The following is a 24,063-nucleotide window of genomic DNA, read 5'->3' on the forward strand; positions in this document are numbered from 1 at the left end:
GTGTTCAGATCTGCTCAATCAAAAGTATGGTTTAACTCTTTTAGCTGAATGCACAGATCAGAAAGAAGTTTCACCGAATGATTCTGTGTAGTTTATATTTGAAGACATTACTTTTTCCTCTATTACCCTCTTAGCGCTCCGAATCTCCACTTGCATTTTCTACAAAAAGAGTGTTTCATAACTGCTCAATCAAAAATATGTTTTATCTCTGTTAACTGAATTTACAGATCAGAAATAAGTTTCACAGAATGCATCTGTGTAGTTTTTATTTGAAGATATTCCTTTTCCCAATGTAGGCCTCTTAGCGCTTAGCATGTCCAATTGCAGTTTCTACAGAAAGAGTGTTTCAGAACGGCTCAATCAAAAGTAAGGTTCAACTCTGTTAGTTGAATGCACAGAACAGAAAGAATTTTCACAGAATGCTACTGTGTAGTTTATATTTGAATATATTCCTTTTTCCACTATTACCCTCTTAGCGCTCCGAATGTCCACTTGCATTTTCTACAGAAAGAGTGTTCAGAACTGCGCAATCAAAAGTATGGTTTAACTCTGTTAGCTTAATGAACATATCAGAAATAAGTTTCACACAATGCTTCTGTGTAGTTTTTATTTGAAGATATTATTTTTCCCAATATAGGCCTCTTAGCGCTCAGAATGTCCAATTGCAGATTCTACAGAAAGAGTGTTTCAGAAAGGCTCAATTATAAGTAAGGTTCAACTCTGTTAGTTGAATGCACAGAACAGAAAGAAGTTTCATACAATGCTTCTGTGTAGTTTATATTTGAACATATTCTTTTTTCCACTATTACCCACTTAGCGCTACGAATGTCCAGTTGCATTTTCTACAGAGAGAGTGTTTCAAAACTGCTCAATCAAAAGTATGGTTTAACTCTGTTAGCTGAATGCTCAGATCAGAAAGAAGTTTCACAGAATGCTTCTGTGTAGTTTATATTTGAATATATTCCTTTTTCCACTACTACTCTCTTAGCGCTCCAAATGTCCAGTTGCATTTTCTACAGAAAGAGTGTTCAGATCTGCTCAATCAAAAGTATGGTTTAACTCTGTTAGCTGAATGCACAGATCAGAAAGAAGTTTCACAGAATGATTCTGTGTAGTTTATATTTGGAGACATTCCTTTTTCCACTATTACCCTCTTAGCGCTCCGAATCTCCACTTGCCTTTTCTCCATAAAGAGTGTTTCAGAACGGCTCAATCAAAACTAAGGTTCAACTCTTTTAGTTGAACAAACAGAACAGAAAGAAGTTTCACACAATTCTTCTGTGTAGTTTTTATTTGTAGACATTCTTTTTCCCAATATAGGCCTCTTAGCTCTCAGAATGTCCAATTGCAGTTTCTACAGAAAGAGTGTTTCAGAACGGCTCAATCAAAACTAAGGTTCAACTCTGTTAGTTGAATGCACAGAACAGAAAGAAGTTTCATACAATGCTTCTGTGTAGTTTATATTTGAACATATTCTTTTTTCCACTATTACCCACTTAGCGCTACGAATGTCCAGTTGCATTTTCTACAGACAGAGTGTTTCAAAACTGCTCAATCAAAAGTATGGTTTAACTCTGTTAGCTGTATGCTCAGATCAGAAAGAAGTTTCACAGAATGCTTCTGTGTAGTTTATATTTGAATATATTCCTTTTTCCACTACTACGCTCTTAGCGCTCCAAATGTCCAGTTGCATTTTCTACACAAAGAGTGTTCAGATCTGCTCAATCAAAAGTATGGTTTAACTCTTTTAGCTGAATGCACAGATCAGAAAGAAGTTTCACCGAATGATTCTGTGTAGTTTATATTTGAAGACATTACTTTTTCCTCTATTACCCTCTTAGCGCTCCGAATCTCCACTTGCATTTTCTACAAAAAGAGTGTTTCATAACTGCTCAATCAAAAATATGTTTTATCTCTGTTAACTGAATTTACAGATCAGAAATAAGTTTCACAGAATGCATCTGTGTAGTTTTTATTTGAAGATATTCCTTTTCCCAATGTAGGCCTCTTAGCGCTTAGCATGTCCAATTGCAGTTTCTACAGAAAGAGTGTTTCAGAACGGCTCAATCAAAAGTAAGGTTCAACTCTGTTAGTTGAATGCACAGAACAGAAAGAATTTTCACAGAATGCTACTGTGTAGTTTATATTTGAATATATTCCTTTTTCCACTATTACCCTCTTAGCGCTCCGAATGTCCACTTGCATTTTCTACAGAAAGAGTGTTCAGAACTGCGCAATCAAAAGTATGGTTTAACTCTGTTAGCTTAATGAACATATCAGAAATAAGTTTCACACAATGCTTCTGTGTAGTTTTTATTTGAAGATATTATTTTTCCCAATATAGGCCTCTTAGCGCTCAGAATGTCCAATTGCAGATTCTACAGAAAGAGTGTTTCAGAAAGGCTCAATTATAAGTAAGGTTCAACTCTGTTAGTTGAATGCACAGAACAGAAAGAAGTTTCATACAATGCTTCTGTGTAGTTTATATTTGAACATATTCTTTTTTCCACTATTACCCACTTAGCGCTACGAATGTCCAGTTGCATTTTCTACAGAGAGAGTGTTTCAAAACTGCTCAATCAAAAGTATGGTTTAATTCTGTTAGCTGAATGCTCAGATCAGAAAGAAGTTTCACAGAATGCTTCTGTGTAGTTTATATTTGAATATATTCCTTTTTCCACTACTACTCTCTTAGCGCTCCAAATGTCCAGTTGCATTTTCTACAGAAAGAGTGTTCAGATCTGCTCAATCAAAAGTATGGTTTAACTCTGTTAGCTGAATGCACAGATCAGAAAGAAGTTTCACAGAATGATTCTGTGTAGTTTATATTTGGAGACATTCCTTTTTCCACTATTACCCTCTTAGCGCTCCGAATCTCCACTTGCATTTTCTACAGAAAGAGTGTTTCAGAACGGCTCAATCAAAACTAAGGTTCAACTCTTTTAGTTGAACAAACAGAACAGAAAGAAGTTTCACACAATTCTTCTCTGTAGTTTTTATTTGTAGACATTCTTTTTCCCAATATAGGCCTCCTAGCGCTCAGAATGTCCAATTGCAGTTTCTACAGAAAGAGTGTTTCAGAACGGCTCAATCAAAAGTAAGGTTCAACTCTGTTAGTTGAATGCACAGAACAGAAAGAAGTTTCATACAATGCTTCTGTGTAGTTTATATTTGAACATATTCTTTTTCCACTATTACCCACTTAGCGCTACGAATGTCCAGTTGCATTTTCTACAGACAGAGTGTTTCAAAACTGCTCAATCAAAAGTATGGTTTAACTCTGTTAGCTGTATGCTCAGATCAGAAAGAAGTTTCACAGAATGCTTCTGTGTAGTTTATATTTGAATATATTCCTTTTTCCACTACTACGCTCTTAGCGCTCCAAATGTCCAGTTGCATTTTCTACAGAAAGAGTGTTCAGATCTGCTCAATCAAAAGTATGGTTTAACTCTGTTAGCTGAATGCACAGATCAGAAAGAAGTTTCACCGAATGATTCTGTGTAGTTTATATTTGAAGACATTCCTTTTTCCACTATTACCCTGTTAGCGCTCCGAATCTCCACTTGCATTTTCTACAAAAAGAGAGTTTCATAACTGCTCAATCAAAAATATGTTTTATCTCTGTTAACTGAATTTACAGATCAGAAATAAGTTTCACAGAATGCATCTGTGTAGTTTTTATTTGAAGATATTCTTTTTCCCAATGTTGGCCTCTTAGCGCTTAGCATGTCCAATTGCAGTTTCTACAGAAAGAGTGTTTCAGAACGGCTCAATCAAAAGTAAGGTTCAACTCTGTTAGTTGAATGCACAGAACAGAAAGAATTTTCACAGAATGCTACTGTGTAGTTTATATTTGAATATATTCCTTTTTCCACTATTACCCTCTTAGCGCTCCGAATGTCCACTTGCATTTTCTACAGAAAGAGTGTTCAGAACTGCGCAATCAAAAGTATGGTTTAACTCTGTTAGCTTAATGAACATATCAGAAACAAGTTTCACACAATGCTTCTGTGTAGTTTTTATTTGAAGATATTATTTTTCCCAATAGAGGCCTCTTAGCGCTCAGAATGTCCAATTGCAGTTTCTACAGAAAGAGTGTTTCAGAAAGGCTCAATCAAAAGTAAGGTTCAACTCTGTTAGTTGAATGCACAGAACAGAAAGAAGTTTCATACAATGCTTCTGTGTAGTTTATATTTGAACATATTCTTTTTTCCACTATTACCCTCTTAGCGCTACGAATGTCCAGTTGCATTTTCTACAGACAGAGTGTTTCAAAACTGCTCAATCAAAAGTATGGTTTAACTCTGTTAGCTGAATGCTCAGATCAGAAAGAAGTTTCACAGAATGCTTCTGTGTAGTTTATATTTGAATATATTCCTTTTTCCACTAGTACTCTCTTAGCGCTCCAAATGTCCAGTTGCATTTTTTACAGAAAGAGTGTTCAGATCTGCTCAATCAAAAGTATGGTTTAACTCTGTTAGCTGAATGCACAGATCAGAAAGAAGTTTCACAGAATGATTCTGTGTAGTTTATATTTGGAGACATTCCTTTTTCCACTATTACCCTCTTAGCGCTCCGAATCTCCACTTGCATTTTCTACAGAAAGAGTGTTTCAGAACGGCTCAATCAAAACTAAGATTCAACTCTTTTAGTTGAACAAACAGAACAGAAAGAAGTTTCACACAATTCTTCTGTGTAGTTTTTATTTGTAGACATTCTTTTTCCCAATATAGGCCTCTTAGCGCTCAGAATGTCCAATTGCAGTTTCTACAGAAAGAGTGTTTCAGAACGGCTCAATCAAAAGTAAGGTTCAACTCTGTTAGTTGAATGCACAGAACAGAAAGAAGTTTCATACAATGCTTCTGTGTAGTTTATATTTGAACATATTCTTTTTTCCACTATTACCCACTTAGCGCTAGGAATGTCCAGTTGCATTTTCTACAGACAGAGTGTTTCAAAACTGCTCAATCAAAAGTATGGTTTAACTCTGTTAGCTGAATGCTCAGATCAGAAAGAAGTTTCACAGAATGCTTCTGTGTAGTTTATATTTGAATATATTCCTTTTTCCACTACTACGCTCTTAGCGCTCCAAATGTCCAGTTGCATTTTCTACAGAAAGAGTGTTCAGATCTGCTCAATCAAAAGTATGGTTTAACTCTGTTAGCTGAATGCACAGATCAGAAAGAAGTTTCACCGAATGATTCTGTGTAGTTTATATTTGAAGACATTCCTTTTTCCACTATTACCCTCTTAGCGCTCCGAATCTCCACTTGCATTTTCTACAAAAAGAGTGTTTCATAACTGCTCAATCAAAAATATGTTTTATCTCTGTTAACTGAATTTACAGATCAGAAATAAGTTTCACAGAATGCATCTGTGTAGTTTTTATTTGAAGATATTCTTTATCCCAGTGTAGGCCTCTTAGCGCTTAGCATGTCCAATTGCAGTTTCTATAGAAAGAGTGTTTCAGAACGGCTCAATCAAAAGTAAGGTTCAACTCTGTTAGTTGAATGCACAGAACAGAAAGAATTTTCACAGAATGCTACTGTGTAGTTTATATTTGAATATATTCCTTTTTCCACTATTACCCTCTTAGCGCTCCGAATGTCCACTTGCATTTTCTACAGAAAGAGTGTTCAGAACTGCGCAATCAAAAGTATGGTTTAACTCTGTTAGCTTAATGAACATATCAGATATAAGTTTCACACAATGCTTCTGTGTAGTTTTTATTTGAAGATATTATTTTTCCCAATAGAGGCCTCTTAGCGCTCAGAATGTCCAATTGCAGTTTCTACAGAAAGAGTGTTTCAGAAAGGCTCAATCAAAAGTAAGGTTCAACTCTGTTAGTTGAATGCACAGAACAGAAAGTAGTTTCATACAATGCTTCTGTGTAGTTTATATTTGAACATATTCTTTTTTCCACTATTACCCACTTAGCGCTACGAATGTCCAGTTGCATTTTCTACAGACAGAGTGTTTCAAAACTGCTCAATCAAAAGTATGGTTTAACTCTGTTAGCTGAATGCTCAGATCAGAAAGAAGTTTCACAGAATGCTTCTGTGTAGTTTATATTTGAATATATTCCTTTTTCCACTACTACTATCTTAGCGCTCCAAATGTCCAGTTGCATTTTCTACAGAAAGAGTGTTCAGATCTGCTCAATCAAAAGTATGTTTTAACTCTGTTAGCTGAATGCACAGATCAGAAATAAGTTTCACAGAATGATTCTGTGTAGTTTATATATGGAGACGTTCCTTTTTCCACTATTACCCTCTTAGCGCTCCGAATCTCCACTTGCATTTTCTACAGAAAGAGTGTTTCAGAACGGCTCAATCAAAACTAAGGTTCAACTCTTTTAGTTGAACAAACAGAACAGAAAGAAGTTTCACACAATTCTTCTGTGTAGTTTTTATTTGTAGACATTCTTTTTCCCAATATAGGCCTCTTAGCTCTCAGAATGTCCAATTGCAGTTTCTACAGAAAGAGTGTTTCAGAACGGCTCAATCAAAACTAAGGTTCAACTCTGTTAGTTGAATGCACAGAACAGAAAGAAGTTTCATACAATGCTTCTGTGTAGTTTATATTTGAACATATTCTTTTTTCCACTATTACCCACTTAGCGCTACGAATGTCCAGTTGCATTTTCTACAGACAGAGTGTTTCAAAACTGCTCAATCAAAAGTATGGTTTAACTCTGTTAGCTGTATGCTCAGATCAGAAAGAAGTTTCACAGAATGCTTCTGTGTAGTTTATATTTGAATATATTCCTTTTTCCACTACTACGCTCTTAGCGCTCCAAATGTCCAGTTGCATTTTCTACACAAAGAGTGTTCAGATCTGCTCAATCAAAAGTATGGTTTAACTCTTTTAGCTGAATGCACAGATCAGAAAGAAGTTTCACCGAATGATTCTGTGTAGTTTATATTTGAAGACATTACTTTTTCCTCTATTACCCTCTTAGCGCTCCGAATCTCCACTTGCATTTTCTACAAAAAGAGTGTTTCATAACTGCTCAATCAAAAATATGTTTTATCTCTGTTAACTGAATTTACAGATCAGAAATAAGTTTCACAGAATGCATCTGTGTAGTTTTTATTTGAAGATATTCCTTTTCCCAATGTAGGCCTCTTAGCGCTTAGCATGTCCAATTGCAGTTTCTACAGAAAGAGTGTTTCAGAACGGCTCAATCAAAAGTAAGGTTCAACTCTGTTAGTTGAATGCACAGAACAGAAAGAATTTTCACAGAATGCTACTGTGTAGTTTATATTTGAATATATTCCTTTTTCCACTATTACCCTCTTAGCGCTCCGAATGTCCACTTGCATTTTCTACAGAAAGAGTGTTCAGAACTGCGCAATCAAAAGTATGGTTTAACTCTGTTAGCTTAATGAACATATCAGAAATAAGTTTCACACAATGCTTCTGTGTAGTTTTTATTTGAAGATATTATTTTTCCCAATATAGGCCTCTTAGCGCTCAGAATGTCCAATTGCAGATTCTACAGAAAGAGTGTTTCAGAAAGGCTCAATTATAAGTAAGGTTCAACTCTGTTAGTTGAATGCACAGAACAGAAAGAAGTTTCATACAATGCTTCTGTGTAGTTTATATTTGAACATATTCTTTTTTCCACTATTACCCACTTAGCGCTACGAATGTCCAGTTGCATTTTCTACAGAGAGAGTGTTTCAAAACTGCTCAATCAAAAGTATGGTTTAATTCTGTTAGCTGAATGCTCAGATCAGAAAGAAGTTTCACAGAATGCTTCTGTGTAGTTTATATTTGAATATATTCCTTTTTCCACTACTACTCTCTTAGCGCTCCAAATGTCCAGTTGCATTTTCTACAGAAAGAGTGTTCAGATCTGCTCAATCAAAAGTATGGTTTAACTCTGTTAGCTGAATGCACAGATCAGAAAGAAGTTTCACAGAATGATTCTGTGTAGTTTATATTTGGAGACATTCCTTTTTCCACTATTACCCTCTTAGCGCTCCGAATCTCCACTTGCATTTTCTACAGAAAGAGTGTTTCAGAACGGCTCAATCAAAACTAAGGTTCAACTCTTTTAGTTGAACAAACAGAACAGAAAGAAGTTTCACACAATTCTTCTCTGTAGTTTTTATTTGTAGACATTCTTTTTCCCAATATAGGCCTCCTAGCGCTCAGAATGTCCAATTGCAGTTTCTACAGAAAGAGTGTTTCAGAACGGCTCAATCAAAAGTAAGGTTCAACTCTGTTAGTTGAATGCACAGAACAGAAAGAAGTTTCATACAATGCTTCTGTGTAGTTTATATTTGAACATATTCTTTTTCCACTATTACCCACTTAGCGCTACGAATGTCCAGTTGCATTTTCTACAGACAGAGTGTTTCAAAACTGCTCAATCAAAAGTATGGTTTAACTCTGTTAGCTGTATGCTCAGATCAGAAAGAAGTTTCACAGAATGCTTCTGTGTAGTTTATATTTGAATATATTCCTTTTTCCACTACTACGCTCTTAGCGCTCCAAATGTCCAGTTGCATTTTCTACAGAAAGAGTGTTCAGATCTGCTCAATCAAAAGTATGGTTTAACTCTGTTAGCTGAATGCACAGATCAGAAAGAAGTTTCACCGAATGATTCTGTGTAGTTTATATTTGAAGACATTCCTTTTTCCACTATTACCCTGTTAGCGCTCCGAATCTCCACTTGCATTTTCTACAAAAAGAGAGTTTCATAACTGCTCAATCAAAAATATGTTTTATCTCTGTTAACTGAATTTACAGATCAGAAATAAGTTTCACAGAATGCATCTGTGTAGTTTTTATTTGAAGATATTCTTTTTCCCAATGTTGGCCTCTTAGCGCTTAGCATGTCCAATTGCAGTTTCTACAGAAAGAGTGTTTCAGAACGGCTCAATCAAAAGTAAGGTTCAACTCTGTTAGTTGAATGCACAGAACAGAAAGAATTTTCACAGAATGCTACTGTGTAGTTTATATTTGAATATATTCCTTTTTCCACTATTACCCTCTTAGCGCTCCGAATGTCCACTTGCATTTTCTACAGAAAGAGTGTTCAGAACTGCGCAATCAAAAGTATGGTTTAACTCTGTTAGCTTAATGAACATATCAGAAACAAGTTTCACACAATGCTTCTGTGTAGTTTTTATTTGAAGATATTATTTTTCCCAATAGAGGCCTCTTAGCGCTCAGAATGTCCAATTGCAGTTTCTACAGAAAGAGTGTTTCAGAAAGGCTCAATCAAAAGTAAGGTTCAACTCTGTTAGTTGAATGCACAGAACAGAAAGAAGTTTCATACAATGCTTCTGTGTAGTTTATATTTGAACATATTCTTTTTTCCACTATTACCCTCTTAGCGCTACGAATGTCCAGTTGCATTTTCTACAGACAGAGTGTTTCAAAACTGCTCAATCAAAAGTATGGTTTAACTCTGTTAGCTGAATGCTCAGATCAGAAAGAAGTTTCACAGAATGCTTCTGTGTAGTTTATATTTGAATATATTCCTTTTTCCACTAGTACTCTCTTAGCGCTCCAAATGTCCAGTTGCATTTTTTACAGAAAGAGTGTTCAGATCTGCTCAATCAAAAGTATGGTTTAACTCTGTTAGCTGAATGCACAGATCAGAAAGAAGTTTCACAGAATGATTCTGTGTAGTTTATATTTGGAGACATTCCTTTTTCCACTATTACCCTCTTAGCGCTCCGAATCTCCACTTGCATTTTCTACAGAAAGAGTGTTTCAGAACGGCTCAATCAAAACTAAGATTCAACTCTTTTAGTTGAACAAACAGAACAGAAAGAAGTTTCACACAATTCTTCTGTGTAGTTTTTATTTGTAGACATTCTTTTTCCCAATATAGGCCTCTTAGCGCTCAGAATGTCCAATTGCAGTTTCTACAGAAAGAGTGTTTCAGAACGGCTCAATCAAAAGTAAGGTTCAACTCTGTTAGTTGAATGCACAGAACAGAAAGAAGTTTCATACAATGCTTCTGTGTAGTTTATATTTGAACATATTCTTTTTTCCACTATTACCCACTTAGCGCTAGGAATGTCCAGTTGCATTTTCTACAGACAGAGTGTTTCAAAACTGCTCAATCAAAAGTATGGTTTAACTCTGTTAGCTGAATGCTCAGATCAGAAAGAAGTTTCACAGAATGCTTCTGTGTAGTTTATATTTGAATATATTCCTTTTTCCACTACTACGCTCTTAGCGCTCCAAATGTCCAGTTGCATTTTCTACAGAAAGAGTGTTCAGATCTGCTCAATCAAAAGTATGGTTTAACTCTGTTAGCTGAATGCACAGATCAGAAAGAAGTTTCACCGAATGATTCTGTGTAGTTTATATTTGAAGACATTCCTTTTTCCACTATTACCCTCTTAGCGCTCCGAATCTCCACTTGCATTTTCTACAAAAAGAGTGTTTCATAACTGCTCAATCAAAAATATGTTTTATCTCTGTTAACTGAATTTACAGATCAGAAAAAAGTTTCACAGAATGCATCTGTGTAGTTTTTATTTGAAGATATTCTTTATCCCAGTGTAGGCCTCTTAGCGCTTAGCATGTCCAATTGCAGTTTCTATAGAAAGAGTGTTTCAGAACGGCTCAATCAAAAGTAAGGTTCAACTCTGTTAGTTGAATGCACAGAACAGAAAGAATTTTCACAGAATGCTACTGTGTAGTTTATATTTGAATATATTCCTTTTTCCACTATTACCCTCTTAGCGCTCCGAATGTCCACTTGCATTTTCTACAGAAAGAGTGTTCAGAACTGCGCAATCAAAAGTATGGTTTAACTCTGTTAGCTTAATGAACATATCAGATATAAGTTTCACACAATGCTTCTGTGTAGTTTTTATTTGAAGATATTATTTTTCCCAATAGAGGCCTCTTAGCGCTCAGAATGTCCAATTGCAGTTTCTACAGAAAGAGTGTTTCAGAAAGGCTCAATCAAAAGTAAGGTTCAACTCTGTTAGTTGAATGCACAGAACAGAAAGTAGTTTCATACAATGCTTCTGTGTAGTTTATATTTGAACATATTCTTTTTTCCACTATTACCCACTTAGCGCTACGAATGTCCAGTTGCATTTTCTACAGACAGAGTGTTTCAAAACTGCTCAATCAAAAGTATGGTTTAACTCTGTTAGCTGAATGCTCAGATCAGAAAGAAGTTTCACAGAATGCTTCTGTGTAGTTTATATTTGAATATATTCCTTTTTCCACTACTACTATCTTAGCGCTCCAAATGTCCAGTTGCATTTTCTACAGAAAGAGTGTTCAGATCTGCTCAATCAAAAGTATGTTTTAACTCTGTTAGCTGAATGCACAGATCAGAAATAAGTTTCACAGAATGATTCTGTGTAGTTTATATATGGAGACGTTCCTTTTTCCACTATTACCCTCTTAGCGCTCCGAATCTCCACTTGCATTTTCTACAGAAAGAGTGTTTCAGAACGGCTCAATCAAAACTAAGGTTCAACTCTTTTAGTTGAACAAACAGAACAGAAAGAAGTTTCACACAATTCTTCTGTGTAGTTTTTATTTGTAGACATTCTTTTTCCCAATAGAGGCCTCTTAGCGCTCAGAATGTCCAATTGCAGTTTCTACAGAAAGAGTGTTTCAGAACGGCTCAATCAAAAGTAAGGTTCAACTCTGTTAGTTGAATGCACAGAACAGAAAGATGTTTCATACAATGCTTCTGTGTAGTTTATATTTGAACATATTCTTTTTTCCACTACTACCCACTTAGCGCTACGAATGTCCAGTTGCATTTTCTACAGACAGAGTGTTTCAAAACTGCTCAATCAAAAGTATGGTTTAAATCTGTTAGCTGAATGCTCAGATCAGAAAGAAGTTTCACAGAATGCTTCTGTGTAGTTTATATTTGAATATATTCCTTTTTCCACTATTACGCTCTTAGCGCTCCAAATGTCTAGTTGCATTTTCAACAGAAAGAGTGTTCAGATCTGCTCAATCAAAAGTATGGTTTAACTCTGTTAGCTGAATGCACAGATCAGAAAGAAGTTTCACCGAATGATTCTGTGTAGTTTATATTTGAAGACATTCCTTTTTCGACTATTACCCTCTTAGCGCTCCGAATCTCCACTTGCATTTTCTACAAAAAGAGTGTTTCATAACTGCTCAATCAAAAATATGTTTTATCTCTGTTAACTGAATTTACAGATCAGAAATAAGTTTCACAGAATGCATCTGTGTAGTTTTTATTTGAAGATATTCTTTTTCCCAATGTAGGCCTCTTAGCGCTTAGCATGTCTAATTGCAGTTTCTACAGAAAGAGTGTTTCAGAACGGCTCAATCAAAAGTAAGGTTCAACTCTGTTAGTTGAATGCACAGAACAGAAAGAATTTTCACAGAATGCTACTGTGTAGTTTATATTTGAATATATTCCTTTTTCCACTATTACCCTCTTAGCGCTCCGAATGTCCACTTGCATTTTCTACAGAAAGAGTGTTCAGAACTGCGCAATCAAAAGTATGGTTTAACTCTGTTAGCTTAATGAACATATCAGAAATAAGTTTCACACAATGCTTCTGTGTAGTTTTTATTTGAAGATATTATTTTTCCCAATATAGGCCTCTTAGCGCTCAGAGTGTCCAATTGCAGTTTCTACAGAAAGAGTGTTTCAGAAAGGCTCAATCAAAAGTAAGGTTCAACTCTGTTAGTTGAATGCACAGAACAGAAAGAAGTTTCATACAATGCTTCTGTGTAGTTTATATTTGAAAATATTCTTTTTTCCACTATTACCCACTTAGCGCTACGAATGTCCAGTTGCATTTTCTACAGACAGAGTGTTTCAAAACTGCTCAATCATAAGTATGGTTTAACTCTGTTAGCTGAATGCTCAGATCAGAAAGAAGTTTCACAGAATGCTTCTGTGTAGTTTATATTTGAATATATTCCTTTTTCCACTACTACTCTCTTAGCGCTCCAAATGTCCAGTTGCATTTTCTACAGAAAGAGTGTTCAGATCTGCTCAATCAAAAGTATGGTTTAACTCTGTTAGCTGAATGCACAGATCAGAAAGAAGTTTCACAGAATGATTCTGTGTAGTTTATATTTGGAGACATTCCTTTTTCCACTATTAACCTCTTAGCGCTCCGAATCTCCACTTGCATTTTCTACAGAAAGAGTGTTTCAGAACGGCTCAATCAAAACTAAGGTTCAACTCATTTAGTTGAACAAACAGAACAGAAAGAAGTTTCACACAATTCTTCTGTGTAGTTTTTATTTGTAGACATTCTTTTTCCCAATATAGGCCTCTTAACGCTCAGAATGTCCAATTGCAGTTTCTACAGAAAGAGTGTTTCAGAACGGCTCAATCAAAAGTAAGGTTCAACTCTGTTAGTTGAATGCACAGAACAGAAAGAAGTTTCATACAATGCTTCTGTGTAGTTTATAATTGAACATATTCTTTTTTCCACTATTACCCACTTAGCGCTACGAATGTCCAGTTGCATTTTCTACAGACAGAGTGTTTCAAAACTGCTCAATCAAAAGTATGGTTTAACTCTGTTAGCTGTATGCTCAGATCAGAAAGAAGTTTCACAGAATGCTTCTGTGTAGTTAATATTTGAATATATTCCTTTTTCCACTACTACGCTCTAAGGGCTCCAACTGTCCAGTTGCATTTTCTACAGAAAGAGTGTTCAGATCTGCTCAATCAAAAGTATGGTTTAACCCTGTTAGCTGAATGCACAGATCAGAAAGATGTTTCACCGAATGATTCTGTGTAGTTTATATTTGAAGACATTCCTTTTTCCACTATTACCCTCTTAGCGCTCCGAATCTCCACTTGCATTTTCTACAAAAAGAGTGTTTCATAACTGCTCAATCAAATATATGTTTTATCTCTGTTAACTGAATTTACAGATCAGAAATATGTTTCACAGAATGCATCTGTGTAGTTTTTATTTGAAGATATTCTTTTTCCCAATGTAGGCCTCTTAGCGCTTAGCATGTCCAATTGCAGTTTCTACAGAAAGAGTGTTTCAGAACGGCTCAATCAAAAGTAAGGTTCAACTCTGTTAGTTGAATGCACAGAACAGAAAGAATTTTCACAGAATGCTACTGTGTAGTTTATATTTGAATATATTCCTTTTTCCACTATTATCCTCTTAGCGCTCCGAATGTCCACTTGCATTTTCTACAGAAAGAGTGTTCAGAACTGCGCAATCAAAAGTATGGTTTAACTCTGTTAGCTTAATGAACATATCAGAAATAAGTTTCAAACAATGCTTCTGTGTAGTTTTTATTTGAAGATATTATTTTTCCCAATAGAGGCCTCTTAGCGCTCAGAATGTCCAATTGCAGTTTCTACAGAAAGAGTGTTTCAGAAAGGCTCAATCAAAAGTAAGGTTCAACTCTGTTAGTTGAATGCACAGAACAGAAAGAAGTTTCATACAATGCTTCTGTGTAGTTTATATTTGAACATATTCTTTTTTCCACTATTACCCTCTTAGCGCTACGAATGTCCAGTTGCATTTTCTACAGACAGAGTGTTTCAAAACTGCTCAATCAAAAGTATGGTTTAACTCTGTTAGCTGAATGCTCAGATCAGAAAGAAGTTTCACAGAATGCTTCTGTGTAGTTTATATTTGAATATATTACTTTTACCACTAGTACTCTCTTAGCGCTCCATATGTCCAGTTGCATTTTCTACAGAAAGAGTGTTCAGATCTGCTCAATCAAAAGTATGGTTTAACTCTGTTAGCTGAATGCACAGATCAGAAAGAAGTTTCACAGAATGATTCTGTGTAGTTTATATTTGGAGACATTCCTTTTTCCACTATTACCCTCTTAGCGCTCCGAACCTCCACTTGCATTTTCTAGAGAAAGAGTGTTTCAGAAGGGCTCAATCAAAACTAAGGTTCAACTCTTTTAGTTGAACAAACGGAACAGAAAGTAGTTTCACACAATTCTTCTCTGTAGTTTTTATTTGTAGACATTCTTTTTCCCAATATAGGCCTCCTAGCGCGCAGAATGTCCAATTGCAGTTTCTACAGAAAGAGTGTTTCAGAACGGCTCAATCAAAAGTAAGGTTCAACTCTGTTATTTGAATGCACAGAAAAGAAAGAAGTTTCATACAATGCTTCTGTGTAGTTTATATTTGAACATATTCTTTTTTCCACTATTACCCACTTAGTGCTACGAATGTCCAGTTTCATTTTCTACAGACAGAGTGTTTCAAATCTGCTCAATCAAAAGTATGGTTTAAATCTGTTAGCTGAATGCTCAGATCAGAAAGAAGTTTCACAGAATGCTTCTGTGTAGTTTATATTTGAATATATTCCTTTTTCCACTATTACGCTCTTAGCGCTCCAAATGTCTAGTTGCATTTTCAACAGAAAGAGTGTTCAGATCTGCTCAATCAAAAGTATGGTTTAACTCTGTTAGCTGAATGCACAGATCAGAAAGAAGTTTCACCGAATGATTCTGTGTAGTTTATATTTGAAGACATTCCTTTTTCGACTATTACCCTCTTAGCGCTCCGAATCTCCACTTGCATTTTCTACAAAAAGAGTGTTTCATAACTGCTCAATCAAAAATATGTTTTATCTCTGTTAACTGAATTTACAGATCAGAAATAAGTTTCACAGAATGCATCTGTGTAGTTTTTATTTGAAGATATTCTTTTTCCCAATGTAGGCCTCTTAGCGCTTAGCATGTCTAATTGCAGTTTCTACAGAAAGAGTGTTTCAGAACGGCTCAATCAAAAGTAAGGTTCAACTCTTTTAGTTGAATGCACAGAACAGAAAGAATTTTCACAGAATGCTACTGTGTAGTTTATATTTGAATATATTCCTTTTTCCACTATTACCCTCTTAGCGCTCCGAATGTCCACTTGCATTTTCTACAGAAAGAGTGTTCAGAACTGCGCAATCAAAAGTATGGTTTAACTCTGTTAGCTTAATGAACATATCAGAAATAAGTTTCACACAATGCTTCTGTGTAGTTTTTATTTGAAGATATTATTTTTCCCAATAGAGGCCTCTTACCGCTCAGAGTGTCCAATTGCAGTTTCTACAGAAAGAGTGTTTCAGAAAGGCTCAATCAAAAGTAAGGTTCAACCCTGTTAGTTGAATGCACAGAACAGAAAGAAGTTTCATACAATGCTTCTGTGTAGTTTATATTTGAACATATTCTTTTTTCCACTATTACCCACTTAGCGCTACGAATGTCCAGTTGCATTTTCTACAGACAGAGTGTTTCAAAACTGCTCAATCAAAAGTATGGTTTAATTCTGTTAGCTGAATGCTCAGATCAGAAAGAAGTTTCACAGAATGCTTCTGTGTAGTTTATATTTGAATATATTCCTTTTTCCACTACTACTCTCTTAGCGCTCCAAATGTCCAGTTGCATTTTCTACAGAAAGAGTGTTCAGATCTGCTCAATCAAAAGTATGGTTTAACTCTGTTAGCTGAATGCACAGATCAGAAAGAAGTTTCACAGAGTGATTCTGTGTAGTTTATATTTGGAGACATTCCTTTTTCCACTATTACCCTCTTAGCGCTCCGAATCTCCACTTGCATTTTCTACAGAAAGAGTGTTTCAGAACGGCTCAATCAAAACTAAGGTTCAACTCTTTTAGTTGAACAAACAGAACAGAAAGAAGTTTCACACAATTCTTCTGTGTAGTTTTTATTTGTAGACATTCTTTTTCCCAATATAGGCCTCTTAGCGCTCAGAATGTCCAATTGCAGTTTCTACAGAAAGAGTGTTTCAGAACGGCTCAATCAAAAGTAAGGTTCAACTCTGTTAGTTGAATGCACAGAACAGAAAGAAATTTCATACAATGCTTCTGTGTAGTTTATATTTGAACATATTCTTTTTTCCACTATTACCCACTTATCGCTACGAATGTCCAGTTGCATTTTCTACAGAAAGAGTGTTAAGATCTGCTCAATCAAAAGTATGGTTTAACTCTGTTAGCTGAATGCACAATTCAGAAAGAAGTTTCACCGAATGATTCTGTGTAGTTTATATTTGAAGACATTCCTTTTTCCACTATTACCCTCTTAGCGCTCCGAATCTCCACTTGCATTTTCTACAAAAAGAGTGTTTCATAACTGCTCAATCAAAAATATGTTTTATCTCTGTTAACTGAATTTACAGATCAGAAATAAGTTTCACAGAATGCATCTGTGTAGTTTTTATTTGAAGATATTCTTTTTCCCAATGTTGGCCTCTTAGCGCTTAGCATGTCCAATTGCAGTTTCTACAGAAAGAATGTTTCAGAACGGCTCAATCAAAAGTAAGGTTCAACTCTGTTAGTTGAATGCACAGAACAGAAAGAATTTTCACAGAATGCTACTGTGTAGTTTATATTTGAATATATTCCTTTTTCCACTATTACCCTCTTAGCGCTCCGAATGTCCACTTGCATTTTCTACAGAAAGAGTGTACAGAACTGCGCAATCAAAAGTATGGTTTAACTCTGTTAGCTTAATGAACATATCAGAAATAAGTTTCACACAATGCTTCTGTGTAGTTTTTATTTCAAGATATTATTTTTCCCAATATAGTCCTCTTAGAGCTCAGAATGTCCAATTGCAGTTTCTACAGAAAGAGTGTTTCAGAAAGGCTCAATCAAAACTAAGGTTCAACTCTGTTAGTTGAATGCACAGAACAGAAAGAAATTTCATACAATGCTTCTGTGTAGTTTACATTTGAACATATTCTTTTTTCCACTCTTACCCACTTGGCGCTACGAATGTCCAGTTGCATTTTCTACAGACAGCGTGTTTCAAAACTGCTCAATCAAATGTATGGTTTAACTCTGTTAGCTGAATGCTCAGATCAGAAAGAAGTTTCACAGAATGCTTCTGTGTAGTTTATATTTGAATATACTCCTTTTTCCACTACTACTCTCTTAGCGCTCCAAATGTCCAGTTGCATTTTCTACAGAAAGAGTGTTCAGATCTGCTCAATCAAAAGTATGGTTTAACTCTGTTAGCTGAATGCACAGATCAGAAAGAAGTTTCACAGAATGATTCTGTGTAGTTTATATTTGGAGACATTCCTTTTTCCACTATTACCCTCTTAGCGCTCCGAATCTCCACTTGCATTTTCTAGAGAAAGAGTGTTTCAGAACGGCTCAATCAACACTAAGGTTCAACTCTTTTAGTTGAACAAACAGAACAGAAAGAAGTTTCACACAATTCTTCTCTGTAGTTATTATTTGTAGACATTCTTTTTCCCAATATAGGCCTCCTAGCGCGCAGAATGTCCAATTGCAGTTTCTAAAGAAAGAGTGTTTCAGAACGGCTCAATCAAAAGTAAGGTTCAACTCTGTTATTTGAATGCACAGAAAAGAAAGAAGTTTCATACAATGCTTCTGTGTAGTTTATATTTGAACATATTCTTTTTTCCACTATTACCCACTTAGTGCTACGAATGTCCAGTTTCATTTTCTACAGACAGAGTGTTTCAAATCTGCTCAATCAAAAGTATGGTTTAAATCTGTTAGCTGAATGCTCAGATCAGAAAGTAGTTTCACAGAATGCTTCTGTGTAGTTTATATTTGAATATATTCCTTTTTCCACTATTACGCTCTTAGCGCTCCAAATGTCTAGTTGCATTTTCAACAGAAAGAGTGTTCAGATCTGCTCAATCAAAAGTATGGTTTAACTCTGTTAGCTGAATGCACAGATCAGAAAGAAGTTTCACCGAATGATTCTGTGTAGTTTATATTTGAAGACATTGCTTTTTCGACTATTACCCTCTTAGCGCTCCGAATCTCCACTTGCATTTTCTACAAAAAGAGTGTTTCATAACTGCTCAATCAAAAATATGTTTTATCTCTGTTAACTGAATTTACAGATCAGAAATAAGTTTCACAGAATGCATCTGTGTAGTTTTTATTTGAAGATATTCTTTTTCCCAATGTAGGCCTCTTAGCGCTTAGCATGTCTAATTGCAGTTTCTACAGAAAGAGTGTTTCAGAACGGCTCAATCAAAAGTAAGGTTCAACTCTGTTAGTTGAATGCACAGAACAGAAAGAATTTTCACAGAATGCTACTGTGTAGTTTATATTTGAATATATTCCTTTTTCCACTATTACCCTCTTAGCGCTCCGAATGTCCACTTGCATTTTCTACAGAAAGAGTGTTCAGAACTGCGCAATCAAAAGTATGGTTTAACTCTGTTAGCTTAATGAACATATCAGAAATAAGTTTCACACAATGCTTCTGTGTAGTTTTTATTTGAAGATATTATTTTTCCCAATATAGGCCTCTTAGCGCTCAGAGTGTCCAATTGCAGTTTCTACAGAAAGAGTGTTTCAGAAAGGCTCAATCAAAAGTAAGGTTCAACTCTGTTAGTTGAATGCACAGAACAGAAAGAAGTTTCATACAATGCTTCTGTGTAGTTTATATTTGAAAATATTCTTTTTTCCACTATTACCCACTTAGCGCTACGAATGTCCAGTTGCATTTTCTACAGACAGAGTGTTTCAAAACTGCTCAATCATAAGTATGGTTTAACTCTGTTAGCTGAATGCTCAGATCAGAAACAAGTTTCACAGAATGCTTCTGTGTAGTTTATATTTGAATATATTCCTTTTTCCACTACTACTCTCTTAGCGCTCCAAATGTCCAGTTGCATTTTCTACAGAAAGAGTGTTCAGATCTGCTCAATCAAAAGTATGGTTTAACTCTGTTAGCTGAATGCACAGATCAGAAAGAAGTTTCACAGAATGATTCTGTGTAGTTTATATTTGGAAACATTCCTTTTTCCACTATTAACCTCTTAGCGCTCCGAATCTCCACTTGCATTTTCTACAGAAAGAGTGTTTCAGAACGGCTCAATCAAAACTAAGGTTCAACTCATTTAGTTGAACAAACAGAACAGAAAGAAGTTTCACACAATTCTTCTGTGTAGTTTTTATTTGTAGACATTCTTTTTCCCAATATAGGCCTCTTAACGCTCAGAATGTCCAATTGCAGTTTCTACAGAAAGAGTGTTTCAGAACGGCTCAATCAAAAGTAAGGTTCAACTCTGTTAGTTGAATGCACAGAACAGAAAGAAGTTTCATACAATGCTTCTGTGTAGTTTATATTTGAACATATTCTTTTTTCCACTATTACCCACTTAGCGCTACGAATGTCCAGTTGCATTTTCTACAGACAGAGTGTTTCAAAACTGCTCAATCAAAAGTATGGTTTAACTCTGTTAGCTGTATGCTCAGATCAGAAAGAAGTTTCACAGAATGCTTCTGTGTAGTTAATATTTGAATATATTCCTTTTTCCACTACTACGCTCTTAGGGCTCCAACTGTCCAGTTGCATTTTCTACAGAAAGAGTGTTCAGATCTGCTCAATCAAAAGTATGGTTTAACCCTGTTAGCTGAATGCACAGATCAGAAAGATGTTTCACCGAATGATTCTGTGTAGTTTATATTTGAAGACATTCCTTTTTCCACTATTACCCTCTTAGCGCTCCGAATCTCCACTTGCATTTTCTACAAAAAGAGTGTTTCATAACTGCTCAATCAAATATATGTTTTATCTCTGTTAACTGAATTTACAGATCAGAAATATGTTTCACAGAATGCATCTGTGTAGTTTTTATTTGAAGATATTCTTTTTCCCAATGTAGGCCTCTTAGCGCTTAGCATGTCCAATTGCAGTTTCTACAGAAAGAGTGTTTCAGAACGGCTCAATCAAAAGTAAGGTTCAACTCTGTTAGTTGAATGCACAGAACAGAAAGAATTTTCACAGAATGCTACTGTGTAGTTTATATTTGAATATATTCCTTTTTCCACTATTATCCTCTTAGCGCTCCGAATGTCCACTTGCATTTTCTACAGAAAGAGTGTTCAGAACTGCGCAATCAAAAGTATGGTTTAACTCTGTTAGCTTAATGAACATATCAGAAATAAGTTTCAAACAATGCTTCTGTGTAGTTTTTATTTGAAGATATTATTTTTCCCAATAGAGGCCTCTTAGCGCTCAGAATGTCCAATTGCAGTTTCTACAGAAAGAGTGTTTCAGAAAGGCTCAATCAAAAGTAAGGTTCAACTCTGTTAGTTGAATGCACAGAACAGAAAGAAGTTTCATACAATGCTTCTGTGTAGTTTATATTTGAACATATTCTTTTTTCCACTATTGCCCTCTTAGCGCTACGAATGTCCAGTTGCATTTTCTACAGACAGAGTGTTTCAAAACTGATCAATCAAAAGTATGGTTTAACTCTGTTAGCTGAATGCTCAGATCAGAAAGAAGTTTCACAGAATGCTTCTGTGTAGTTTATATTTGAATATATTCCTTTTTCCACTAGTACTCTCTTAGCGCTCCAAATGTCCAGTTGCATTTTCTACAGAAAGAGTGTTCAGATCTGCTCAATCAAAAGTATGGTTTAACTCTGTTAGCTGAATGCACAGATCAGAAAGAAGTTTCACAGAATGATTCTGTGTAGTTTATATTTGGAGACATTCCTTTTTCCACTATTACCCTCTTAGCGCTCCGAATCTCCACTTGCATTTTCTACAGAAAGAGTGTTTCAGAACGGCTCAATCAAAACTAAGGTTCAACTCTTTTATTTGAACAAACAGAACAGAAAGAAGTTTCACACAATTCTTCTCTGTAGTTTTTATTTGTAGACATTCTTTTTCCCAATATAGGCCTCCTAGCGCTCAGAATGTCCAATTGCAGTTTCTACAGAAAGAGTGTTTCAGAACGGCTCAATCAAAAGTAAGGTTCAACTCTGTTATTTGAATGCAAAGAAAAGAAAGAAGTTTCATACAATGCTTCTGTGTAGTTTATATTTGTACATATTCTTTTTTCCACTATTACCCACTTAGCGCTACGAATGTCCAGTCTCATTTTCTACAGACAGAGTGTTTCAAAACTGCTCAATCAAAAGTATGGTTTAACTCTGTTAGCTGAATGCTCAGATCAGAAAGAAGTTTCACAGAATGCTTCTGTGTAGTTTATATTTGAATATATTCCTTTTTCCACTACTACGCTCTTAGCGCTCCAAATGTCCAGTTGCATTTTCTACAGAAAGAGTGTTCAGATGTGCTCAATCAAAAGTATGGTTTAACTCTGTTAGCTGAATGCACAGATCAGAAAGAAGTTTCACCGAATGATTCTGTGTAGTTTATATTTGAAGACATTCCTTTTTCCACTATTACCCTCTTAGCGCTCCGAATCTCCACTTGCATTTTCTACAAAAAGAGAGTTTCATATCTGCTCTATCAAAAATATGTTTTATCTCTGTTAACTGAATTTACAGATCAGAAATAAGTTTCACAGAATGCATCTGTGTAGTTTTTATTTGAAGATATTCCTTTTCCCAATGTAGGCCTCTTAGCGCTTAGCATGTCCAATTGCAGTTTCTACAGAAAGAGTGTTTCAGAACGGCTCAATCAAAAGTAAGGTTCAACTCTGTTAGTTGAATGCACAGAACAGAAAGAATTTTCACAGAATGCTACTGTGTAGTTTATATTTGAATATATTCCTTTTTCCACTATTACCCTCTTAGCGCTCCAAATGTCCACTTGCATTTTCTACAGAAAGAGTGTTCAGAACTGCGCAATCAAAAGTATGGTTTAACTCTGTTAGCTTAATGAACATATCAGAAACAAGTTTCACACAATGCTTCTGTGTAGTTTTTATTTGAAGATATTATTTTTCTCAATAGAGGCCTCTTAGCGCTCAGAATGTCCAATTGCAGTTTCTACAGAAAGAGTGTTTCAGAAAGGCTCAATCAAAAGTAAGGTTCAACTCTGTTAGTTGAATGCACAGAACAGAAAGAAGTTTCATACAATGCTTCTGTGTAGTTTATATTTGAACATATTCTTTTTTCCACTATTACCCTCTTAGCGCTACGAATGTCCAGTTGCATTTTCTACAGACAGAGTGTTTCAAAACTGCTCAATCAAAAGTATGGTTTAACTCTGTTAGCTGAATGCTCAGATCAGAAAGAAGTTTCACAGAATGCTTCTGTGTAGTTTATATTTGAATATATTACTTTTACCACTAGTACTCTCTTAGCGCTCCATATGTCCAGTTGCATTTTCTACAGAAAGAGTGTTCAGATCTGCTCAATCAAAAGTATGGTTTAACTCTGTTAGCTGAATGCACAGATCAGAAAGAAGTTTCACAGAATGATTCTGTGTAGTTTATATTTGGAGACATTCCTTTTTCCACTATTACCCTCTTAGCGCTCCGAACCTCCACTTGCATTTTCTAGAGAAAGAGTGTTTCAGAACGGCTCAATCAAAACTAAGGTTCAACTCTTTTAGTTGAACAAACGGAACAGAAAGAAGTTTCACACAATTCTTCTCTGTAGTTTTTATTTGTAGACATTCTTTTTCCCAATATAGGCCTCCTAGCGCGCAGAATGTCCAATTTCAGTTTCTACAGAAAGAGTGTTTCAGAACGGCTCAATCAAAAGTAAGGTTCAACTCTGTTATTTGAATGCACAGAAAAGAAAGAAGTTTCATACAATGCTTCTGTGTAGTTTATATTTGAACATATTCTTTTTTCCACTATTACCCACTTAGTGCTACGAATGTCCAGTTTCATTTTCTACAGACAGAGTGTTTCAAATCTGCTCAATCAAAAGTATGGTTTAAATCTGTTAGCTGTATGCTCAGATCAGAAAGAAGTTTCACAGAATGCTTCTGTGTAGTTTATATTTGAATATATTCCTTTTTCCACTATTACGCTCTTAGCGCTCCAAATGTCTAGTTGCATTTTCAACAGAAAGAGTGTTCAGATCTGCTCAATCAAAAGTATGGTTTAACTCTGTTAGCTGAATGCACAGATCAGAAAGAAGTTTCACCGAATGATTCTGTGTAGTTTATATTTGAAGACATTCCTTTTTCGACTATTACCCTCTTAGCGCTCCGAATCTCCACTTGCATTTTCTACAAAAAGAGTGTTTCATAACTGCTCAATCAAAAATATGTTTTATCTCTGTTAACTGAATTTACAGATCAGAAATAAGTTTCACAGAATGCATCTGTGTAGTTTTTATTTGAAGATATTCTTTTTCCCAATGTAGGCCTCTTAGCGCTTAGCATGTCTAATTGCAGTTTCTACAGAA

Source organism: Symphalangus syndactylus, chromosome 20 (assembly GCF_028878055.3).
Source record: "Symphalangus syndactylus isolate Jambi chromosome 20, NHGRI_mSymSyn1-v2.1_pri, whole genome shotgun sequence".
NCBI classification, from domain to species: domain Eukaryota; kingdom Metazoa; phylum Chordata; class Mammalia; order Primates; family Hylobatidae; genus Symphalangus; species Symphalangus syndactylus.